Source organism: Euprymna scolopes, chromosome 24 (genome assembly GCF_053919585.1).
Source record: "Euprymna scolopes isolate OS-2025 chromosome 24, ASM5391958v1, whole genome shotgun sequence".
Lineage (NCBI taxonomy): Eukaryota > Metazoa > Mollusca > Cephalopoda > Sepiida > Sepiolidae > Euprymna > Euprymna scolopes.
The window spans coordinates 33,204,321-33,228,570 of record NC_136505.1 but is presented as its reverse complement, the minus strand read 5'-3'; the positions used below and the strand labels follow the sequence as shown (position 1 = coordinate 33,228,570).

Here is a 24,250-nt window from a genome sequence, read left to right as displayed (position 1 = left end):
TTTTTGGATTGTTACAAACTTTTTGGATTGTTACAAACTTTTTGGATTACTACGCACATGCTGGATTTTAATTTCATTCAGCGAGTCAACAGCATAATTCCGTACTTTTCCTATGGGAACATTATCTCCTACATCTTGATAATACTGGGTCTTTCCATATTTTTCTGTCTGTTATTTTAATCCTTGACTTTTAATGTATGATCCGATTTCTTACATTTTCTCTATTTTATAAACCGTTTGCACAAAAAAGCTTTCTTGTATGTATAACTAGCTTTCATGTAATGCTGTTTCAATTAATGCCTATACCAGCAAATTTATAGCTTAGCTATAATATTCATTTGCTAATATCTTTCCTATGATGAGAAGAACGCATTTCTTTGAAACTCCGTGGATTAAGAAAATTTCAATACACCTTTTTTGAGTATCCCGTCGAACAATAAATTACTGTAAAATATATTTTTATGGTCTTTATTTTTTCTTCTACATATATATATATATATATATATATATATATGCATATACATTCATACATGTGTATGTATATATATCCATATATATATGTATATATATATGTATATATAGGTATGCATATTCATATACATATGTATATACATATATATATATGTATATATATATGCATATACATGTATACATATACATATATGTATGCATATATATATGTATAAATATATATGTATATATATGTATATAATGTATACATATACATATCCATATATATATATGCATATACATGTGCACATATACATATATATGTATATACATATGCATATACATATATCTTTATGTATATACATGTATATATACATATACATGTATATGCATGTGTATATATATATTTATTCATATACGTATGTATATACATGTTTACACACACACACACACACACATATATAGATATATATATATATATATATAATAAAAACGTCGCAATTAACTAGAGAACGATATTTTAGGCACATTCATTCTTTATAATAAAACCCTTGGCTTAATCCTAGGAATCACACCATCATCGCAATAACCTACAGACGAAATAGTTCCCAATTTTTCCCTAATTACTAATCCTCCCACCGTTCTCATTCTACACACAGGGTACTTATATTGAGACTCCACCCTTCGTAACTGATCCGTAAACTCATATACATAGCATTCACCTTCTTTCTGAGTGGATGATACGTGACACTCCATAATGGAACTAATCCTGGTATTAAACAAACACTCTGAAAACTTTAAATTATTGTTCTCGCTTACTGCTAGCGAAATACAATGAAATACTACCGCATTCAGCGTAAACGATAAATGTCAGCGCGGTACTTACGGAACTAAGGGTTAATCTGCAGAAACACCAATAAAACTATGAAAGTTATATGATGGAATAACAATAAAATACAAAGAAGCAGGAAAACGAGAATGTTTCTGTGAACCTATCGTGATAACTTAATAATTTTTTATCAACTTAAAAGCTTTCAAGACTACGTAATACCAAAAAATACGTGAACCACATTTCTTGTTTTTTTTGGGGGGGGGAGAGGAGATTCCGTATTCATAAATGTCCGATAACGTGTTTTGTTATTTTCGTTATTGAAAACATAACGAATTTAGCCTGTGACCTCTTAAATATTCATACTCTCCCTCCCTCCCTGTTTAAAGTCATCATACGCCTTTCGATAATACCGATAACATTTTGTGTATTTCTTCCATTTTCTCAGTTTTTTTTTATTATCGAATTCAAACAGTTTTATTTGTTTTTTTTTCTTTTTGTTTGTTTTTATTATCGAAATGAAACGAAAAAACTTTATTTGTTTTTTTTTTAGGAGGGGGGTTCTTTTTGTTTGTTCTTTGGGGTTATTTTTATTTTTTTTATTTATTTATTTATTTTTAATTTTTAAATTTGTAACTATTCAGGGGCGCTAAAAACGACATTAACGTTCTAAATCACAGGATACAAATAGTTTCTAAGATATTAAGAAATTATAGTTATAAAAACTGGGAGCTCACTTTTATATATTAATTTTATGTGAAATGAGCACCTAATTTACGGCCACTTTTTCGGGGAGGGGGAGAGGGGACTGGTAATTTTTATTAAAGCGTTTATTTAGTCATTGTGGTAGACAAACACAAAACCAACCAACAGGCAAAAATAGTTGTCGATATTTGTAAAATCTTAATTGGTTTCCAACTTAACGACTACTAAAGGTTTTCGGCTATGCTTAAAACGAATATCGCATTTACATTTTCTGCAAATAAGTAGTTTTCCGGATATTAAGCAATCTAATTGTTACATGTTATAAGGTTATACATGCTATAAGTGGTGGCCATCGATGTACCGAATAAAAACATTAAAATACATTAAAACACAGAACTTATCCGGATACGTAGAAGAGTAACTTATTTTTACTTTGTCATTTTTTTGTTTGTTGGCTTCTCTTAACAGAACTCATCAAAACGGTGAATTGTTATTTTTCATTATTTTAAATGCATCTGATTTCTTTTATTAAAAATTATTTTTCTACTTTATTTTTTATTGCGGTGAAAAGTGAAATTATTCAAACTAAGTATTGCAGTAATTAAAAAAAATTAAAAAATATACACGAAAGAAGTTTCGTTTCATTTTCTTAGGATAGGTATCCATGCTTGCGCTCTTAAATAAATTTATGTTTCTTAATACAATTTTTAGACGAACTATTTTTAGTCGCGGAGGCCAGTAAGTAACCAGTCAACATTACCACAGCTTCAATTGTTTTTTTTCTTTTTTATGCTTGCTGCCACCAAAACACCTCTCCCCAAAAATGTAAACACAGATTGAAACACTAAACCAACATTTTATTTATTTTTTTGCAGAATTAATTAATGATGGGAGTATTTTTTCCGTTTATTTTCTTAATATCTATTGACAAAAAAAATTGTACATTCTCTTGAAAAAAAAATCTAACTTTTCTCTACTTTCACCTAACTATTTACAGTGTTCATATAAAACATTCATTTTTTTCTTTTTATAATAAAAATTCTGTTTTCAAAAAGAAATGTTTACTGCCAACTTTCTTAAAAAAAAAAGAATTCCTGGAAAAAAACAAAAAAAACTTTCACCTAAGAATTTATGGTAAAAAATTCACCTTTTCTTGGGAAAAAACAACAACTTTTATTGATAAAAAAAATTGCAAAAATAATAAAATAAATAAACAATACAAAATGCAATTTTTTATGAGGAATGTGTTCCATTTTAACAAACTGAGCCACAGCAACGCGTGGTCGAGTATGGCTAGTATATATATATATATATATATATATATATATATATATATATAATTACGGAAAAATAAAATGTTTCTCCAGTATTCGCACTAATATTAGTATTCGTATAAGAAAAAAAAAGTATAAATTGCTATAGAAAAAAGGAAACAAGAATGAATGCGTTTGATGGGTGGGTTATCAAACTTACTATTTGATTCCTTAATTCTACTAAATACTTCAAACAGATTAGCCCGACAGATTTTTAGTGTTTAATATTTAAGTAACGAGACGGATATATATATATATATGTGTGTGTGTGTGTGTGTGTGTGTGTATATATATATATAATTATTCTTTATGCCTACAAACACTAGTGTTTCATGCTATCGCAATCATCAGTGTAGGAGGGTACAATTCCTACTGGTCGGGATATTCGAACCCAACCACGAAGCCACCTTTGATTCCATTTGCTAAGCTTTTATCTCCGGGTTACTAAACAATTGCCACAGGTATTGAACAACTTGTAAACGCCAAATTAGTGCGTTGACAATAGAAAGTCAGGAGTGTTCGAACGAGCGGAAATCTTGAAGGTTGCATATACGCAAGTTGACTGCCTTTTAGTTTATATTTTCCTTACAGACACATTCGTTCTCATCAGTGCTGTAGAAAGCGATAACTATTGCCAGTCGAATCACAAAGTCACCTTTGACTTCATAGGGTAGCATTCAATCTCCAGGCTACCAGTAATTAGCACGAAGAATAAGGCAATTAAGTTTTATTATTAGCCACTAGGCGGCCATAAATAGTAAACAATCAGCTAGCATTCAACGAAAAACTTTGCACTAAGATTGTACCGCTTATTGTTATTCCCTGAAGAGGGCTCGCTCTTTTCTTAAAGGGTCTTACAACAGTACGCTCTTTTGAAATAAATATTATTAATTAGCGCAATAGACACAATGAGCAAAGTCTCAGTAAAATATATTTAAAGGTACTGTGCTCTGAGTATTGCAGCTATGATAAGCTCAATAGGTGTAATTACCTAGAGCTTCATAAATAGAAAGTGTATGAAATTATCAATCAAGTTTTCATGGGAGGAAACATAAGAAAATCATATTTATATGTACGATCGTTTCGGAAAGGATGTCCTTATATATATATATATATATATATATATATATATATATATATATATTTGTAGTCATTGACATACAGTCCTGTTTCGTTGTATCACCACTCATCAGTGCCGCTAGACTAGCATCTCTCCCAACCCAAGGATTGAACCTAGAACCGTCGTGTTGACAGTCGGCAGTTCTCCCACTCGACCACAGAAGCGACGCTCGCAAATAACTCGTCGGAATATCCATTTAAATAGACATCTGCCACCACTTTTACAGTGCTCAAACCGCCTGTTTGTAAACAAACAAACAACGAGCTTCACATTTTCAGCCAATTAAGTAGCGGGTGAAATTATTTGCGACAGTGCTCTACCCAAAGAGGGTAGCTTAAAATATATCTGTAGTCATCGACATGCAGTCCTATATATATACTTCAGAATAAAATTATCCAACAATCAGCTGGTATGAAACCCTGTGATTATAAGATTTACGAGATATTACTGGCAGTAATATTCTATAAGTATTATCTCACCTAAATAAGAATTGCTCGATATACAAGATAAAGCAAATCATTCAATGACTCTCTGACTTTTAATTACTCAATTAATTTGTTATTGTGATTTCCATGTCTCACTGACTTTAGCAAATAAGGTGTAAACCATTATAACTATTTGCTAATATTTTCTCCTCTTAAGAGATGGTAGACATCGAAATCTTATAGGATAAGGAGTTCAAATATTTCAAACGTATTCTTTGTCTTACATAGAATAATAAAAATCTTTTGATCTGAAACTCAAACGTTTCATGTCATAAATTTTTAAATTCATTGAATGACTAAAATTATATATATATATATATATATATATATATATATATATATATATATATATATATATATTGGGGTGTATTACAAACATTTTCGATTCTTCGTTGAACCATCATCAGGTGAAAAAGCAAGTAAACAAAAAACTGGAGAAAATAGACCTTCCTCTTTCTCCTGAAATGATCGAACAGAAGCATACACCACTTCGATATCCCATTTCTTATATATTTTTATCTTTTAAGTCTGTGTGCATGTGTCCATAAATGCACGCACATGGTACGTTCAAAACGTTGTAACAACCGCCCCCCCACACACACATTTATACGCACACAAAATCAAATGCAATATTTCGAATTAGTTTTGAAAGCTTTTCATGTTGGGAATTGATTCCCAGGTTCCTTCCAGACACTGTCACTGCTTTCTCGTGGCGGGTGTCGGATCCCGGCGCAGTGTATATTGTGATCGTTATAAATATTCATACGCCAGACAATTGTACAGGTATTTTTGTTATACGCTGACAGCCTACAGTAATCCAGTCTGTTTGTATAAGCGGAGTGTATTGACGCGAAAAATCCCGTGTTGGGTTGGTTTGGGGAGGGGCACGACACTACAGGTGAGGTGGGATGGAAACAGAAAAGAAAGTTGAGAAAAATATGCAGTAAAGGAAAGTAATGATAACGAGAGGGGGTGGAGTAGAGATAGATAGATATATGAAGAGAGAGAGAGAGGGGGGGAGGGGGAGAGGAAGGAGAGAGTACAAAGGAAAATGGATGAGAAAATTGAAACGTGAAACTGTGTCAATTTCCTTTCTGTGAGAAACATGAAATAAAAACACGCTTTTCAACTCAACATTATTATCTTAGATGAAGACACCAACAACAATACAACTTATAACATTGATGATAATGATACAAATATATAGCCTCCCCCCTACCCTGTCTCACTCTGTCTCGCGAGACAATGGATACCCTCTGTAGTAAAGATAAGGCTATGCAACCCCTGAACCAACCTCCATTAAAGTTGCACTGCTTTAGTCCAGAACGACGGGAAACTTATTCATTTCCCTTCCACGGCAAGATGATGAGACACAAGGGTTGAAAATGGAAAAGCCGTAGAGGAAGAGGAATTTGGCCTGAAATAAAAAAAATCCTGGCTAGTCCCGTCGGTATTCCCACTAGGGGTACCTCAAATGATTAAAAATAAACTAACCTCTTCTCAAAGAAAGATGGCAGTCTGGGAATCATCTAGAACTGCACATGACAATTATTGTAACGCAATGAACAGGGAAAAGGCCATTTAAAAAATAGCCTAGACTCCGGGTTCAGTAGAGAAGGATTCGCGTTATTTTAGTTAATTTTTCTTCTGCTAGATGAGTTTAACAACGCAGTTTTGAGAATCTATCCTATTATTTAATCCATAACAGGGCAGGGGATGAGTCTATAACCACTACAACACGTCATTTCTTTATAATAAACTAGGTTTGTATGGGAGTGTTTTTAATTTCATGTTACTTTTGTTTTCTAAGAAAAAAAATTGTCCTTTTCTTATTTTTTTACGCCCTAATTCCAACATGTCCTTTTCTTTAGAGCCTTTTACAAAATACCACAAAGAAAACTCAATATATATATATATATATATATATATATATATATATATATATATATATATATATATAGAGAGAGAGAGAGAGAGAGAGAGAGAGAGATATAGATAATGCAACTGCACCAGAATAGCGAATTTCGAAAACAAAAAAATCGATTAAAAAAAACAAGAAAACAGTGATATCTACTGACTTTTTGTGTTCAACTAAAAGCAATTATATATACTTAATTGGCATGTCAAATGTACTTAAATATTACCGCATTATTTAAAACAAAAAAAAAGAGTTTTTCGATCTTTATCGTAAAAAAAACAAAAAACGTCGCCATATTTCTTTGGGAAGACGTGACACAATAAACAGATAAATAACTCAGTTATGCTAAAAACATGGCTAAATGCACAATTTATTAAAAAAAAAAAATGGCAATAGTTACACGCTATTTTATTATCCTTATTGGAACTCTCCGGCGTTATTTTAGCTAAATATCTTATTTTAGATAATTATCATAAAAATATTTTCTTTAATATTTTTTCTACCTCATCGTTTTTCATAATTTTTGGATATATTCATTACTGTAACTTGACAAGTAGAGACCATTATTTTGCCTTGAAATCCAATATTAAAAACTTCGAATTTCACTATTGTAGTGTAGTTGCACCACACACAGACACACAGACACACACAGACACACACACACACACACACACACACATATATATATATATATATATATATATATATATATATATATATATATATATATATATATATATATATATATTTAGGCAGCATTTTTTCATTCAAGCAAATATTATTAAATACAACGGAGACATTTTGTCTTATAATTCTTTTTTTTAATTTTTCAATTTTTCGTATTGTCTTTTTTGTTTCAAAATCAAAAATATTAATAAAGGATCCATACATGTTGTCCACGAATCATCATCAGGTGTTAAAATACAGGATTGCGAAAATGAGGATTAAAAATGAAAACTAAAATATATATATTCAGTGATGAGTTAAAATAAAAGTCGATTAAGAATAAAAGTCGATTAAAAATTCGAGTGTTAAAACCAGCAAGTTCGTCTAACACGGACTACGCAAGACATTTCAGAACGTTACTGCTTTTTTGAAATGCAATGTCATTTATATTAGGTTGAAGAGTTCTAATGTACGACGCTTCAAGAATCTTTAATTTTTTTACATTATTTTCCCGTTGTATAATTTTTGTGTTGTCAACGAGTACCTTTCTAACATTGGAGGGGGGACAGCTATGTTCTTTTTTTAAATGTTTGTAAATCGCGCTTGTGTCGTTAAGGTGCATAGTTATTCGCCGGGACAACGTTGTTGTTGTATGCCCAATGTATGTATTATTTTTGGAGTTACTGATTTCAAAAAAAGAAAAATTAAAAGGTAAATATCTCTATATATTTTTAAAGCAAATTTATTATGTAAATTCAAAAATATATATTTTTCTCTACTTATTTCTATCTCTAACCCATATTAATTTTCTTATAAATTTTAAATCCAGATCTTTTATTTCAATTTTTCAGATTCATCTGCCTTATTTTTAATGCTAGGTTTATTTATGGTGTCTTTTAAATTCAATAAAAACCCTCCAAAATTTGCTGATGAGGAGACCTTGCTTACCAAAAAACTATATGTAATTATTCTACATAACTTGATGTATACCACAATAAAAAGCATTGTTTTCCGAAACGATCGTACAGATAATTGATTTTGTTGCTGTTCTTTCTTATGAAACGGATTTTTAATTTAATTAAAATTTGATTTTTAAATTTTAAATTATAAATCACATTACTTAATATATATATATATATATATATATATATATATATATATATATATATATATATATATATATATGGTAAAACTGGTAATTAGTAAAAACTTGAAGAGAGTTCTCAATACTATTGCAGAGCAAATATGTATTCTACTTTTTTTAATACCGTTTTATCTGTTTGGCTACATATGTTTCCGATGTTGGGCCATGTTTACGATCCAACATCTTCGTCAGGCGTCGCAGAAGTGGTTGTTAGTTATTGGAAAAAAAGGTGTTTTTAAGAAAAAAAGAAAGAAAGAAAAGGGAAGAGGCGGGTGTTGACAATATTTCAGTTTTGAAGGTTAAAGATACATTCGATTGTATTGTGTGTGTGTGAGGGTAGCAGATTCATGTAGGCGTGGGTGGAGATATAAGGATATAGTGAAGGGGAGGTGGAGAGAGGATGTAAAAAAAAATAAATATTAACTATAATTACAAATATAATACAATAAAACAATAAGACTGAATAGTAACTTTACGGACACCCTGTATATATATATATTTGTATAATAAATATATATATAATTTGTATAATAAACAGGGTATATATATATATATATAACTACTTAATTTACTCACATAAAATTAATATACGAAAGTTTAGATTTATGCGTAAAGTATTTATTTTAAAAGTGCTCAATACGTAGGTAGAGCTAGTTAGTAATTTATAAAATATATACGGCGATTAAGCTACACTGAATATTCCGCGTTTCATCTACTCTAGGACTCTTCAGGCTGAAGAGTCCTAGAGTGGATGAAACGCGGAATATTCAGTGTAGCTTAATCGTCATATATATTTTATAAATTACTATATATATACATATATATATATATATATATATATATATATATATATATATATATATATATATATATATATATATATATACGAAAAAGAATCGTAAGAGGACAGCGGAAACGATTCAAGGACAGTCTGAAGGTCTCCCTTAAATAGTTCGTTTTGTATTCTAACTCGTGGGAAAATCTAGCATAAGACAGATGTTCTTGGCGTGCCGCAAACCACAAAGGACATACAATTGCTGAGTCCGCACGCAAGAAAATAGAGAATTATCGGCTCCCCTGCTACAGAATAATTCCACAGGTATCTTTCATGCGGAACATACTTCAGAGTTCGAATCGGTCAAACAAGCCATCTCCAAACCACAAAACAATTGGCTGATCACGGGTATCTTTGCAAACGATGTACGAAGAGTTTCGAAGCCTTTGTGAAAATTCAGATACTTTTTATGCTATTTTCAGAATAGGTATGAAACATAAATTAACAAATTTTTCACAATTTTCACAATCTTTTAATTAATTGAGTACTTTTAGAGGTGCATTATAGGTACAAATACAAAATTTTTAAATCCAAATATTTTAGATTTGCATTGAATTTGATCGACAGTCATCAGTAGGACTGGGACAACAGTCCTATGGGTTGAATTTACAGTGTTTCATGAAACCGCAAATTACATTAATGTATAGTGTTATTTGTTATACATATATATATATATATATATATATATATATATATATATATATATATATAGACACTAGTATTTCATCCTTTCGGGAATCTTCAGTGCAGGGTGTCACGATTAACACCAGTCGACAGATTCGAACCCGGCAACACGAGCCATCTGTGGCTCGATTAACAAAGACCATCCATTCGGCTACCATTAACCGCGTGAAATAACGTTGAATTTAAACATGTTAATTTTAAATGTTCTTTACGTTAGTCAGATAGTGATCTAATCGTTATACGATGATCTATGCATGAGTTAAATTGACCGACTTAATTCAACTGAAAGTGCTCAACGATAAAAAACGAGTTTCTTAAAGGGACTGTCATAATTATTTTCTTTACTATAATAATTAAATATAATTTTTACTATAATAATTAAATATAATATAAATATAATTATATATATATATATATATATGTATATATATATATATATATATATATATATATATATATATATATATATATATATATATATACTAAGTTAAAGGTATTCAAGGGGAAAAACTTCTGAATTAAAACAAATTAATCATAGGGATGTGACAACAGCATATTCTTTTCATTGTTTTGACTCTTGAGTATATATTCGTTAATATCTTGTATGTATAGACTGATGTGGTTCTCGGTTGATTGACTGTGTCTTACTGTCGGATATATACTTGAGAGTCAAGAGAATGAAAAGAATATGCTGTTGTCACAGGCCTAGTCATCAAATATCAATCGCGCAAAGCTCACTGAATTTCATTTTTTTATTAAGCAATAAACATGTGTTACTTTCTAGAATCAAAATCATGTAATGGATATTGATCAAAACTAAACTAAGGATTGTAGACATTAGTGATGGGACGATTCCTTTATTTTTCCTGAATTCGATACAATTACCAATTCTGTACTAAATTCTCGATTCCGATACAATTACCGATTCCGATTCTTTATAAATCTCTTAATGTTTCACTATAAAGTTGTTATTTTTCCTAATTACCATAAAAACACACGTTAAATGTGCAAATATTTTCGAAAACGTAAAAGTACACGTGCGGGTCAAGGTCAAAAGTGTAGTATCTGTTCTTCAGATGCTGCACTTCAACTTCTTGTTCTCTGTCAGTGGAGGAGAAATCCTTCACGACTGAGACAATTTTTATTTTTGTTCCTTTTCTCCACATTAAAAAACGACCCTGGTGTCTAACTCTGTCCCATGGGGAGGCATTGTAAATAGGAACGTTAAAGATATTTAAAAAGCCAATTTCGGTATCGAAGATATATTTTTCAAAAATCGAGAAAAAAATTCAAATATTTCAATCATGCTTCTATAGGTCTATAGATTTTCGTATTACTGGTATTTTAAAATCAATAAATATTTATTATATTATCATTACTACAAGCAGTGGAAAAATTTTGCTTTAAACAAAATTAAATACAAAAAAGACAATTAAAAGAATCGTTTTCGGTATCGGAAAATAAGCACTAAAATTTCCAACTAAAAAACACTAAAAGTTCTAATTGTAGTCTTCGTAACAGAGTAAAGTTATTTCTTAACCAATTATTATCACAGTTCATGTTATCATAGAGAAAAGAAGACGTTTACTTTAAAAATTCGGATTGAAATTTTTTTGAAAGGATTACTATTGTAAATAGAAAAATTGAAAAAGAGCTGATATGCCATAACAATAGATAGATTAAACTACTAAATGATTATCTTACAATTGTATTTTGCTTCAGCATGATATTACTCTCAAATGGTTGAGATGCCGTAAAATAGCTTACTTAAACCATCGAATGATTCGTTTCCAATAGTTATAATGATTTCAGCATTACCTAACTTCAGAACGGGTTGATATGTCGCAAAATAAAATTGAAGCGTCTGCATGCAAAACGCGGGAAATCCAAAACCTCTGAATTAAGAACGTAAAACTATAAAAGGACGAACATATCGATTCTAAATTTCGAATAAAAACTATTTTTTAAATTCCATTTTAATCCCAAACAAGGCACAGTGCCACTTTTATGTAGGGAGCTACTATCGGGCCATAAGTTGCAGGGATACTATGTGGGGAGTTGAGCACCAAGATGTCTGTTCACTTTACACTTGAACTTCTATGTGTCAGAACAGTTGGGGAAGTAGGAACTCGGAAGGAAGTTCCAAAGTTTACCAATTCAAGGGAAGAAGCTATTAGAGTAGAAGCCTTTCTTACATCTAGGGATCTCTACTGTGTGGGGGTGGGATTTTGCTGCTTGTCAGGTTTGTCTGGGTTGCCAAGGTCGCTGGTAGGGTCCTTCTACCGCTCCAGAAGATATCTCACTGCTAATGCAATTCTCTAACTATATAAAAGCCAAGTACGTCCAAGGATGGAGTAGTGCTGCCACATCTGGACAGGAGCTGATAAAACAGCCTATCCTGCCTTGACAGAGTACAAAATAAACTTTGTGGCTTAGTGGGGGATTCCCTTTTCTCTTCCCTGCAACCTCTCTCCCACAGAAGAGACGTTGCGATCCTGTCTTTGTTTTATTGTTACTTCCATGGCAATTGCTCGTCTGAGCTTCAATCTCTGGTCCCCTCTCGCCAATCTTTCACGATAAACATCAGTCTAGTTGAAACCACTGTCAAAAATTTTCCCCACTCTTTATCTGTGCCAAAATCAAAACGTGGATTCCATGAACAATGCTTCTTTCTTAGAAGTGCACACCTGTGAAACTCTCTTCCGTTTGCCTGTTTCCCATCTGACTAGAACTTGGATGTTTTGAAGTCCAACATAAACAAATTCCTGATGAACCGCCCCCTTAAGTAAGACACGTTATCAAATCTCCAATAATAACGATTACTACGATACTATCCCATTGATTACTGTACATGCAATAACTCTTATCCCCGAGTGGCTTCCAGGCCTTGATAAATGGTGACTACCATGTAAAAAAAAAATTACGTCAAGGGAATGCAAAGGCTTGTGGTTCGTTGGAGCAGCCAATATAAAAATACTTGTAGAATAGGCAGAATGGTGCAACATTTCGTCGATGGGACAGAGGCTGAAGCTTAGATGACAGTTCAGGTTCTATCAGGTTGGCGACTCTCTTTTGGACCCTGTTCAGGAGCGAGAGACTACTAGCAGATGCACCAGCCAAAATGTGACTCTATATTCCATACATGAGCGAATGGTGGCCTTGTAGAGGAACAGGATACTTTCAGGCGTAAGTAACTTTCTAGCACGGTAGAGAGATGCCACCTTTCTCGCAGCAGCCATGACAATGCTCTCAATGTATCCGTTCTAACTCATGTTCCCTGTGAACGTTAAGTCGAGGAGTTTGAAAGAAGTACTTTCAGGTAATGTATCTTTAACCATAGCTATTGGTGGTTGAGAAGGTTTCTTGTAATTATTGAAGGAAACAAGCTTAGTCTTGACAGCATTGAATGCTACCATCCATTTTTATCCCCATTCCACTACAGATTGGTGGTCTTCCTGTAGTGTTTCTGCCATTTCCTTAGATATGTGTTCATTTGTTTTGCCCTCGAGCCTATTATTGAGCGTGGTGTCATCAGCAAATATACCCATCTCAGAGACAATTTTATCAGGGAGATCATTTATGAATATTATGAATAATAAAGGTCCAAGGATATACCCCTGAGATGCGCCCGAATTTATATCATATTGTTTAGATGTATAACCGTCGAGGATAACCTGGACTCTGCCCTTAATATTAAGAAGTTGAAAGAAAATTAATTTTGGTTGATTTACAGTATGTCAACCCTTTTTAAGCCATTTAATGGCAGATCCGAGTATTTGTTAAAATATTTTATGCTTATAGTTTTTATTCATGGTCTTTGGTTGATTTGTAGAGGAAAATTGTTGTTTGTATTTTTGACTTTGCATAACATGGTTGAGTTTTGCAAAGGTGAAAAGAAAAAGAATAACATCAATGTTTTGGTGAATTTTAGGTCAGGAAGACGGTATCTTCAGACAGCCTGATCTGGTAGCACCAGGAGAGGAATGTAGAATTAAGCTTGATGTAAGATATAGTTTTTTTAGAGTGAAAGAGTAGACTGCTGAAATCCAAAAACCGTTTATAGTGACAGTTTCGCCATTTTGAAAATAGCTGTTATCGCGTTTTGCATTCAAACTTTTTAATTAGCGCAAAACAATCAATGATTAACATTTGGCCTTCGGGTCAAGATCAAAGTGTAGTATCTGTTCTTCAGATGCTGCACTTAAATTTCTTGTTCCCTGTCAGCGGAGGAGAAATCCTTCACGACTGAGACAATTTTAATTTTTTGTTCCTTTTCCCCACATTAAAAAACGATCCTGGTGTCTAACTCTGTCCCGCGGGGAGACATTGTAAGTAGGAACACTAAAGACATTTAAAAAGCCAATTTCGGTATCGAAGACATATTTTTCAAAAATGGAGAAAAAAATTCAGATATTTCAATCATGCTTCCTCTGTGAATAAGGCTTTCTTTTTCCTTTTCTCATTGCCGAACTTACCGATGAAAGTCAGAACAAAGCTTCTTTCTTAGAACTGCACGCCTGTGGAATTGTCTTCCGTTTTCCTGCTTTCCGGCTGGTTGTGTTCAAGTCTAACGTAAATAAGTTCTTGATGAGCCGTTCCATATAAGTTATCAAATTTACCGAATTGTCATTACTAATGATTACTATATTGTCCAATTTCTACTGCACACTCTTTAACCCTTATCATTGAGTGGCCTCTTGTCCTTGATAATGTTGTGATGCCTGTGTAAAAAAAAAAAAAAAAAAAAACTAAAATATTTGGATTTATTTTCCATTTTTTTTTTTAGATAAAAATCATCGGCATCGAAATTGGCTTGTCAAATGTCGTTAATATTTTCATACTTCCGGTCTCTTTAAAATGTCAAAAATATCCATCTATTAACTAATATATGTGCCAGCGTGAACTAGAATTGGGATAGGACCCTAATGCTGTTTCTATTTACACCAAGAGAATTCATGTAATCAGTCGCCGGCATTCACCGTTGACTACCGACAATGAGAATTTTTTTTCAATGCCTAATTCACTGAAGAAAGTCGAATAACGACTGAAATATTTGAATTTATTTTCCATTTTTGAAAGTAAATAGATCAAATAAATAAGTGAAGCAGTGCACAGTGAACGAGGCATTAAAAAAAACTAAGTTCAGCATTTGCTACCCCCTCTCCCCACATTTAGCTCTAAAAGTCTCCAGGGGACATCAAATCCTGTTGAAAATAAACAAACGGTGTAGTTAACATACGTAAGTTTGAGTTCTGCACTATGCAAAAAAAAAAAAGAAAAGAAATGACTAAGTCCATCATTTACCCCACCACCCCCATTTAGCCACAAATGTCCATAAGGCCTTCATATATTTAAATTTGAGTTCAGCACCATGCAAACCTGCTAAATAGACATACACATAAAATTTGGGATAAATATGGTAAAATAGTCCCAAAAATGGAGTGTTTTTATTAGCCCTAAAAGAGCCCCTGAGGTAGACCCAAGAGTTATCGCGAAGTATAGACAAACAAAATTATATAGAAATCAGTTAGTTACGAAAAAAGTACGGACAGACGAACGGACGAACGGACAAGGGTGAATTTACAGGTCCACTCTCCTTTTGTCGAGGGACTTATAAATAAATCAATAAATCAATTAATAAATAAATCTTCGACATCGAAATTGGTTTTATAAACGTCTTTAAGGTTTCCGTATCTCCATTGTCTTAAAAACGTAGAAATATAAATCTATTCATCAAACGATTTGTTTATAATAGATTTTTTGGTAATAGTGCAGAGAGTGATCCGTGCTGAAATAATAACGTTATTATTTAAAAAGTCATTCTTAATATGGGGAGGGGAGGGTGTTTTGTACCTATTCTATACTTCAACCTTACAATTGAATAAAAAAACATATCATAAAACTTTAATTAAACTTGAAAATACGATTTAAAAAATACCACGGATCACTCTCTGCACTAGCACCGATTTTTTTTTTTTATCAGAAAGGTTTAATATGCCGTAAAACCGACGAAGCGAGCCAAACAATTATCTTGTAATAAGTTCTTGACCTATAAATTGATTTCTTGTCTAATTCTCTGACGTTTCTGATTGCAAACAAGAAAAAAAAAACTATTAATATCTCAAGAGCTTACGTATAGCTGTCTTGTCCGACAGCGCATATGTATATCAGCAATTCTTTTCACATCATTATTGTTAATAGCTCAGCCGGTATAATACCGTCGTCCAGACGATGCGGATCTTTTTTTCTTTTTGTTTTTACACAGTGGTCACCATTTATCAAGGCCCGGAAGCCACTCAGGGATAAGGGTTATTGCAAGTACATTACGTTAGTGTGGAGATTTGATGAAGTGTTTACTTAAGGGGGCGGTTCATTAAGAATTTGTTAACGCTGGACTTGAAGACATCCAAGTTGCAGTCAGGTGGGAAGCAAGCAGACGGAACAGAGTTTCACAGGCGTGCAGTTCTAAGAAAGAAGCTTTGTTCATGGAATCCACGTTTTGATTTAGGCACAGATAAAGAGTGGGGGATATTCTCAGTCCCCGGACCAAACACAACTAGAACTTGTCCTTTCAGTAAGACGTGAACCCGATTATCGCGTTCTCCATCACAGTACCACGTCACAAACCGAACCGAGTCCCACGTTCGCCGACTTCACGCTTACTCACGTACTTACTATTATTATTTAAAAACAAAACCAACTATTTTTATTGTCAATGGTTTCCCTTTCCCATACTCCATTTTTGTCTCCTTTCACACATCGTAAAGTATTTCTGCTTTGTTTTTTGTAGGTCCGTCCAATAATATCTTTGAGAATCTTTGTCCGTTGGTGGCCTGTGGCGCTTTAGTGTGGAATTCAATCGATAAACGCGCTGCTTGAATGGACGTGTCTTATCCTAAGATGCGTCCAGACATCACTATACAAGGATTAAAAAAAAAAAAATTCTTTTCATCTCATACAAGGTAATTGCCACTTGAACGTAAGGGGCTAGTAATTGAGATCATATCTAAAAGGAACTATATAGGGGCGTTGAGCAGTGAGGTCTCAGTTCGTATTACATTTAAACTTCCGGTTATAAATATATTAGTTCTTGCGGAATTTTTTAATTTTGATTTCAAATGATGTAATTTAAAATAAGTTTTCGTGATAATACCTTTATTTTATATATCATTTCAAAGAGCGTTTTTCGCTCTATCTAATCGTTTAAATTACAATCGTTTTAAGACAATAATGTGTTTTTTCTCCAGACGTTGTGTACAAGATAGGAAAAAAAATCAAATTCGCACAATTTTCTTATTTAAATTATGGCTAGACCGAAAAGCTGCTGACACCACTCGCGGTGTCAATGATGCCACGAAGCAAATACTGAACGCACAGCACGACACTGGTTTTAAACAAAAGTTTGAAAAAAATACTATTTGAAACTAAAGTATTACAGAAAATACTATTTAAAACTAAAGTATTAAAAAATACTATTTAAAAAGAAAGTATTATAGAAGATACTTTTTAAAACTAAAATATTACAGATAATAATATTTAAAACTAAAATATGAATGAAAATAATTTTAAAACTAAAGTATGAAAGAAAAGAGTTTTCAAACCAAAAGTATGAAATAAAAAACTATTTAAAACTAAATTATCACGGAAAATACCATTTAAAACTAATGTATTAGGGAAAATACTATTTAAAACGAAAGTATTACAGAAAATACCTTATAAAACTAAAATATTAAATAAATACTATTTAAAACTAAAGTGTGAAAGAAAATACTATTTAAAACCAAAGTATGAAAGAAAATGTTATTTCAAACTAAACTATTAAATACTATGCCATTTAAAACTAAAGTATGATAGTAAATAATATTTAAAACTAAAATATAAAAAATAAAATTTAAAACTAATGTATTACAGAAAATACTATTAAAAACGAAAGTATTACAAAAAATATTATTAAAAACTAAAGTATTAAAGAAAATATCCTTTAAAACTAAAGTATAACAGAAATACTAGTAAAACTAAAGTATTACAAAAAAGCATACGTTAAACTAAAGTATAACAGAAAATACTATTTGAAACTAATGTATTAGAGCAAATACTTTTTAAAACCAACGTATTAAATAAAATGCTATATAAAACGAAAGTATTAAAGAAAATAATTTAGAAAACTAAAGTATTAAAGAAAATACTTTTAAACCCAAAGTATTAATGAAGATACTATATAAAACAAAAGTATTAAAGAAAATACTATTTGAAACTAAAGAATGAGGAAAATACTATTTTAAACTAAATTATTAAAGACAATATTATTTAAAACTAAAGTATAAAAGTAAATAATATTTAACACTCAAATATAAATGAAAATACTATTAAAAACTAAAGCAAAAAGGAAAATGCTATTTAAAACTAAAGTATTACAGAAAATACTATTTAAAACCAAAGTATAACAGAAAACACTTTCTAAAAGTTAAGTATTATAGAAAATCCTATTAAAAACTAAAAACTATTACAGTAAATACTATTTAACTAAAGTATACAAAGAAAACACTATACAAAATTACAAAATTTATTACAGAAAATACTATTTAAAAAAAAATTCCTGAGAGAAAATTCTATTTAAAACTATTTAAAACTAATGTATTACAGAAATATATAATTTAAAACTAAAGTATGAAAGAAAATGATATTTAAAACTAATGTATGGAGGAAAATATTATTTAAAACTTAAGTATTTCAGAAACTACTTTTTAAAACGAAAGTATAAGAGAAAAATATTTTAAACTAAAGTATGAAAAAACATATTTAAAACGAAATATTACAGAAAATACTATTTAAAACTAATTTATGAAGGCAAATACTATTTAAAACTAACGTATAAAAGAAAATGCTATATAAAATAAAGTATAACAGAAAATACTATATAAAGGTAAGTATGAACGAAAATACTATTAAAAACATATGTATGAAGGAAAATATGTTTAAAAACTAATGTATTAAAGAAAATACTATATAAAACTAAAGTATGAAAAGAAATACTATTTAAAACTAAACTATTAAAGACAATGTAATTTAAATATAAAGTATGAAAATACTATTTAAAACTAAAGTATGAAAGGAAATACTATTTAAAACTAAACTATTAAAGACAATGCAATTTAAATATAAAGTATGAAAATACTATATAAAACTAAAGTATGAAAATACTATGTAAAACTAAACTATTAAAGACAATGTAATTTAAATATAAAGTATGAAAATACTATTTAAAACTAAAGTATGAAAGAAAATACTATTTAAAACTAAACTATTAAAGACAATGTAATTTGAATATAAAGTATGAAAATACTATTTAAAACTAAAGTATGAAAGGAAATACTATTTAAAACTAAACTATTAAAGACAATGTAATTTAAATATAAAGTATGAAAATACTATTTAAAACTAAAGTATGAAAGGAAATACTATTTAAAACTAAACTATTAAAGACAATGCAATTTAAATATAAAGTATGAAAATACTATATAAAACTAAAGTATGAAAATACTATTTAAAACTAAACTATTAAAGACAATGTAATTTAAATATAAAGTATGAAAATACTATTTAAAACTAAAGTATGAAAGAAAATACTATTTAAAACTAAACTATTAAAGACAATGTAATTTGAATATAAAGTATGAAAATACTATTTAAAACTAAAGTATGAAAGGAAATACTATTTAAAACTAAACTATTAAAGACAATGTAATTTAAATATAAAGTATGAAAATACTATTTAAAACTAAAGTATGAAAGGAAATACTATTTAAAACTAAACTATTAAAGACAATGCAATTTAAATATAAAGTATGAAAATACTATATAAAACTAAAGTATGAAAATACTATTTAAAACTAAACTATTAAAGACAATGTAATTTAAATATAAAGTATGAAAATACTATTTAAAACTAAAGTATGAAAGAAAATACTATTTAAAACTAAACTATTAAAGACAATGTAATTTGAATATAAAGTATGAAAATACTATTTAAAACTAAAGTATGAAAGGAAATACTATTTAAAACTAAACTATTAAAGACAATGTAATTTAAATATAAAGTATGAAAATACTGTTTAAAACTAAAGTATGAAAGAAAATACTATTTAAAACTAAACTATTAAAGACAATGCAATTTAAATATAAAGCATGAAAATACTATTTAAAACTAAAGTATGAAAGGAAATACTATTTAAAACTAAACTATTAAAGACAATGTAATTTAAATATAAAGTATGAAAATACTATTTAAAACTAAAGTATGAAAATACTATTTAAAACTAAACTATTAAAAACAATGTAATTTAAATATAAAGTATGAAAATACTATTTAAAACTAAAGTATGAAAGAAAATACTATTTAAAACTAAACTATTAAAGACAATGTAATTTGAATATAAAGTATGAAAATACTATTTAAAACTAAAGTATGAAAGGAAATACTATTTAAAACTAAACTATTAAAGACAATGTAATTTAAATATAAAGTATGAAATTTAAAAATATTTAAAACTAAAATATATACAAAAATACTATTTAAAACTAAAGCATGAGAGAAAATTCTTTTTAAAACAAAAGTATGAAAGAAATACTATTTAAAAGAAAGGCATTACAGAAAATTCTATTTAAAACTAAAAAGTGAAAGAAAATACTACTTTAAACTAAAGTATTACAGAAAATACTTTTTAAAACTAAAGTATAAGAGAAATATTATCTAAACCTTTAGTATAACAGACAATCGTATTTTAATCTAAAGTATAATAGAAAATACTAATTAAAACTAATATTTTACAGAAAATACTATGTAAAACGAAAGTATTGAAGAAGAAATATTTAAAACTAAAGTATTACAGAAAATACTATTTAAAACCAAAGTATGAAAGAAAATACTTTTTAAATCTAAAATATGAAAAAGTACTTTTTAAGTCTAAAGTATACATTTGATTTAAAACTAAAGTATTAATAAAAATTCTATTTAAAACGAAAGTATTACAGAAAATCCTTTCTAAAATTAAAGTATTAAAGAAAATCTTATTTGAAACTAATGTATGAAGGAAAATCCTTTTTAAAACTAAAAATATTATAGAAAAAAATTTTTAAAACTAAAGTATGAAAGAAAATACGATTTTAAACTTAGGTTTAAGAGAAATGCTATCTAAAACTAAAGTATTAGAGAAAATCCTGTTTAAAACTAAAGTATTACAGAAAATCCTATTTGAAACTAAATATTAGAGAAAATCCTATTTAAAACTAAAGTATTACAGAAAATCCTATTTAAAACTAAAGTATTACAGAAAATCCTATTTAAAACTAAAGTATTACAGAAAATTTTGTTTAAAACTAAAGTGTGAAAGGAAATACTTTTTAAAACTAATGTAGGAAAAATATTATTTAAAACTAAAGTATTACAGAAAATACTATTTAAAACTAAAGTATTACAGAAAATACTATTTAAAACTAAACTATTAGAGAAAATTCTATTCAAAACTAAAGTATTAGAGAAAATTCTATTCAAAACTAAAGTATTAGAGAAATACTATTTAAAACTAAAGTATTAGAGAAAATACTATTTAAAACTAATGTATGAAAGAAAATTCCATTTAAAACTAAAATATTAGAGAAAATATTATTTAAAACTAAAGTATTAGAGAAAATATTATTCAAAACTAAAGTATTACAGAAAATACTATTTAAAACTAAAGTATTAGAGAAATACTATTTAAAACTAAAGTATTAGAGAAATACTATTTAAAACTAAAGTATTAGAGAAATACTATTTAAAACTAAAGTATTAGAGAAATACTATTTAAAACTAAAGTATTAGAGAAATACTATTTAAAACTAAAGTATTAGAGAAATACTATTTAAAACTAAAGTATTAGAGAAATACTATTTAAAACTAAAGTATTAGAGAAAATATTATTTAAAACTAAAGTATGAGAGATCAACGAAAACAATATTTTAAACTAAAATTTGACGGATCAACGAATATATTTATTCAAACTGAAGTTTGATAGACAAACAAACAACTACACAAAACTAAATTATGGTATGCAAAAATAATATACAAATTTAAGTAGAGTAACATTTACCAACAGAAAACCTATTTAAAACAAATTTTGAGGGCCAATGAACATACTTTTTATCTATATGAATAATACAATAGATGTATATGTGTGTGTCTGAAATTAACTGGAAATAGAAATCCTGTATCAAAAATTGCTTAAAACGAGTAAAATCTTTGGGTGGGTAAATAACGCACACAGACATATATAGGAAAGTTGAAATGCAAAATGTTAATCTTAACTTGCCAACATATTTTTCTTTCTGTCCAGATTCAATTGACTTTTTCAAGTTGTTTAATATTAATCTTTCTTGCCTATTTCTCGATAGCTGCATCGGCAGCAAATGTGGCTGGAGCGTTGAGTGTTTTGGTTTCTATTCTCGCTGATGGCAGTCAGGTCATTTTCTTTTTTACTTTTGAAATCACAACGATATACGAGGTAAAATATAATTTGTAATTTCAAATCTAGTTTCAAATAAAGCATGAGAGACTAACGAAAATACTATTTCAGCCTATTTCCAATTGTCTGTCACATTTTAGTTTTGAATTAGCATTTTAATAAATAAATGTGCGAATTGTACAGGCGCACCTAACATACTCCCTTGTTTTTGGTTTGTCAAGTCTTTCTTTAAAATGTCTTTAAAACGATTTTCATTCTTTTGAAATGCATTGTTCCGGAAACATTAACAAACACATCATGGGACAAAACTTGGTAATTTTTGTATATTTCTTTTAGAAATTATGTAATAACAGGGGCAGCCAGTCATGACGCTTTCCTAGGGACCATAACAAGGCTATTATCATCATTTACAATGCACAACTGATTGGGTGCTTCTCGCTCTAACAAGACTTCACGACATTGTAAATATGCTGAGCTTTTTTTTAATACTAAAGAAAAAACTGTGTGATACTATCGAGGTCTCCCCCCCCCAGAATTGTTACGAATAAAAAAAAAAAAACGAGAAAAAGCTATAACAAAAAAGAGAGAATAGAAGAATAGTGGTTATAGGAAGCGTTAAGTATTGAGACATTATGTTGAACAAAGATGGGGATGAAGAATCAGTGCAGTTCCGATCCTGATTGTTAAGTAATTCTTAGTAACAAAGATGGCGGCGAAAATCCAGTACTGTTCCGATCTTGAGTGTTAAGTAATTCCTAGTAACAAAGATGGCTGCGAAGAATCAAGTAGATGCTTGTGACGGAGACGACAGCGAACTGATTGAATCCAAAATTCGACAATTTTTATAGTAACTTTGGAAGCTTTTCATTGGTTGATAATTGGTTGATATAAAAACGATCGTCGAAATCATTGGTGTCATACCCCCCTACCATTAGGGGTCATAAACATTTTAACAGGAAGTGAGCTTAATAGAAAGATAGGAAGCTGTTCACCAAGGCACACAAATGAAGCTTAAATAGGGTTGTTAATCAAGGTGTGTCAGTAACTGAACAAAGGATCGGACAATGAAGGTCAATATATTTGGAGTTAGTTTACGGGCAGTTTTAAGAATGGCAATGTGATTTGCAACAGTTTTATTACGTTTAGTTTACAGAGACTGTCTTGGATTTGTGACAGCTGGGAACAGAGGTCAGCTTAGGATAGGTGGCAGTTTGAAGGTACTTCAAGAGTTATCCGAGAGATTGAAGTTGAAACTGAGCAAGGATAGATGAGGCCGAGAAAATAATTGAGGGCCGATACGACCAGACAGCTAGCGACGGATAACGTTTGAGATTGAGGGTGTTTTTTTTTATATAGCAACATCGCTGTCATAAAACGGGTACTTTGATTCTGGAGTGTTGCAGTGTGATACTATCACCCCTTGCAAAACTGATAGAAATTAAATAAAAGGGAAAACATTAACAAAAGAGGAAATAAGTTGATCAGAAGAATATAGGTTACAGGGAATGAGATTAGTAGAAAGACAATGAAGAGGGAATTGTTCACCAACACAAACAGAAGAAAGCTGAAATAGGAGTGTTAATCAAGGTGTGGCAGTAATT

At 29.9% G+C, this 24,250-nt stretch overlaps 1 long non-coding RNA gene across 1 annotated transcript in view; it reads right to left on the bottom strand.

Annotated features, from left to right (window-relative positions):
• LOC145246649 (uncharacterized) overlaps positions 1-24,250 on the bottom strand; it is a 360,640-nt gene that overhangs the window by 174,654 nt on the left and 161,736 nt on the right. The window lies entirely within an intron of this gene.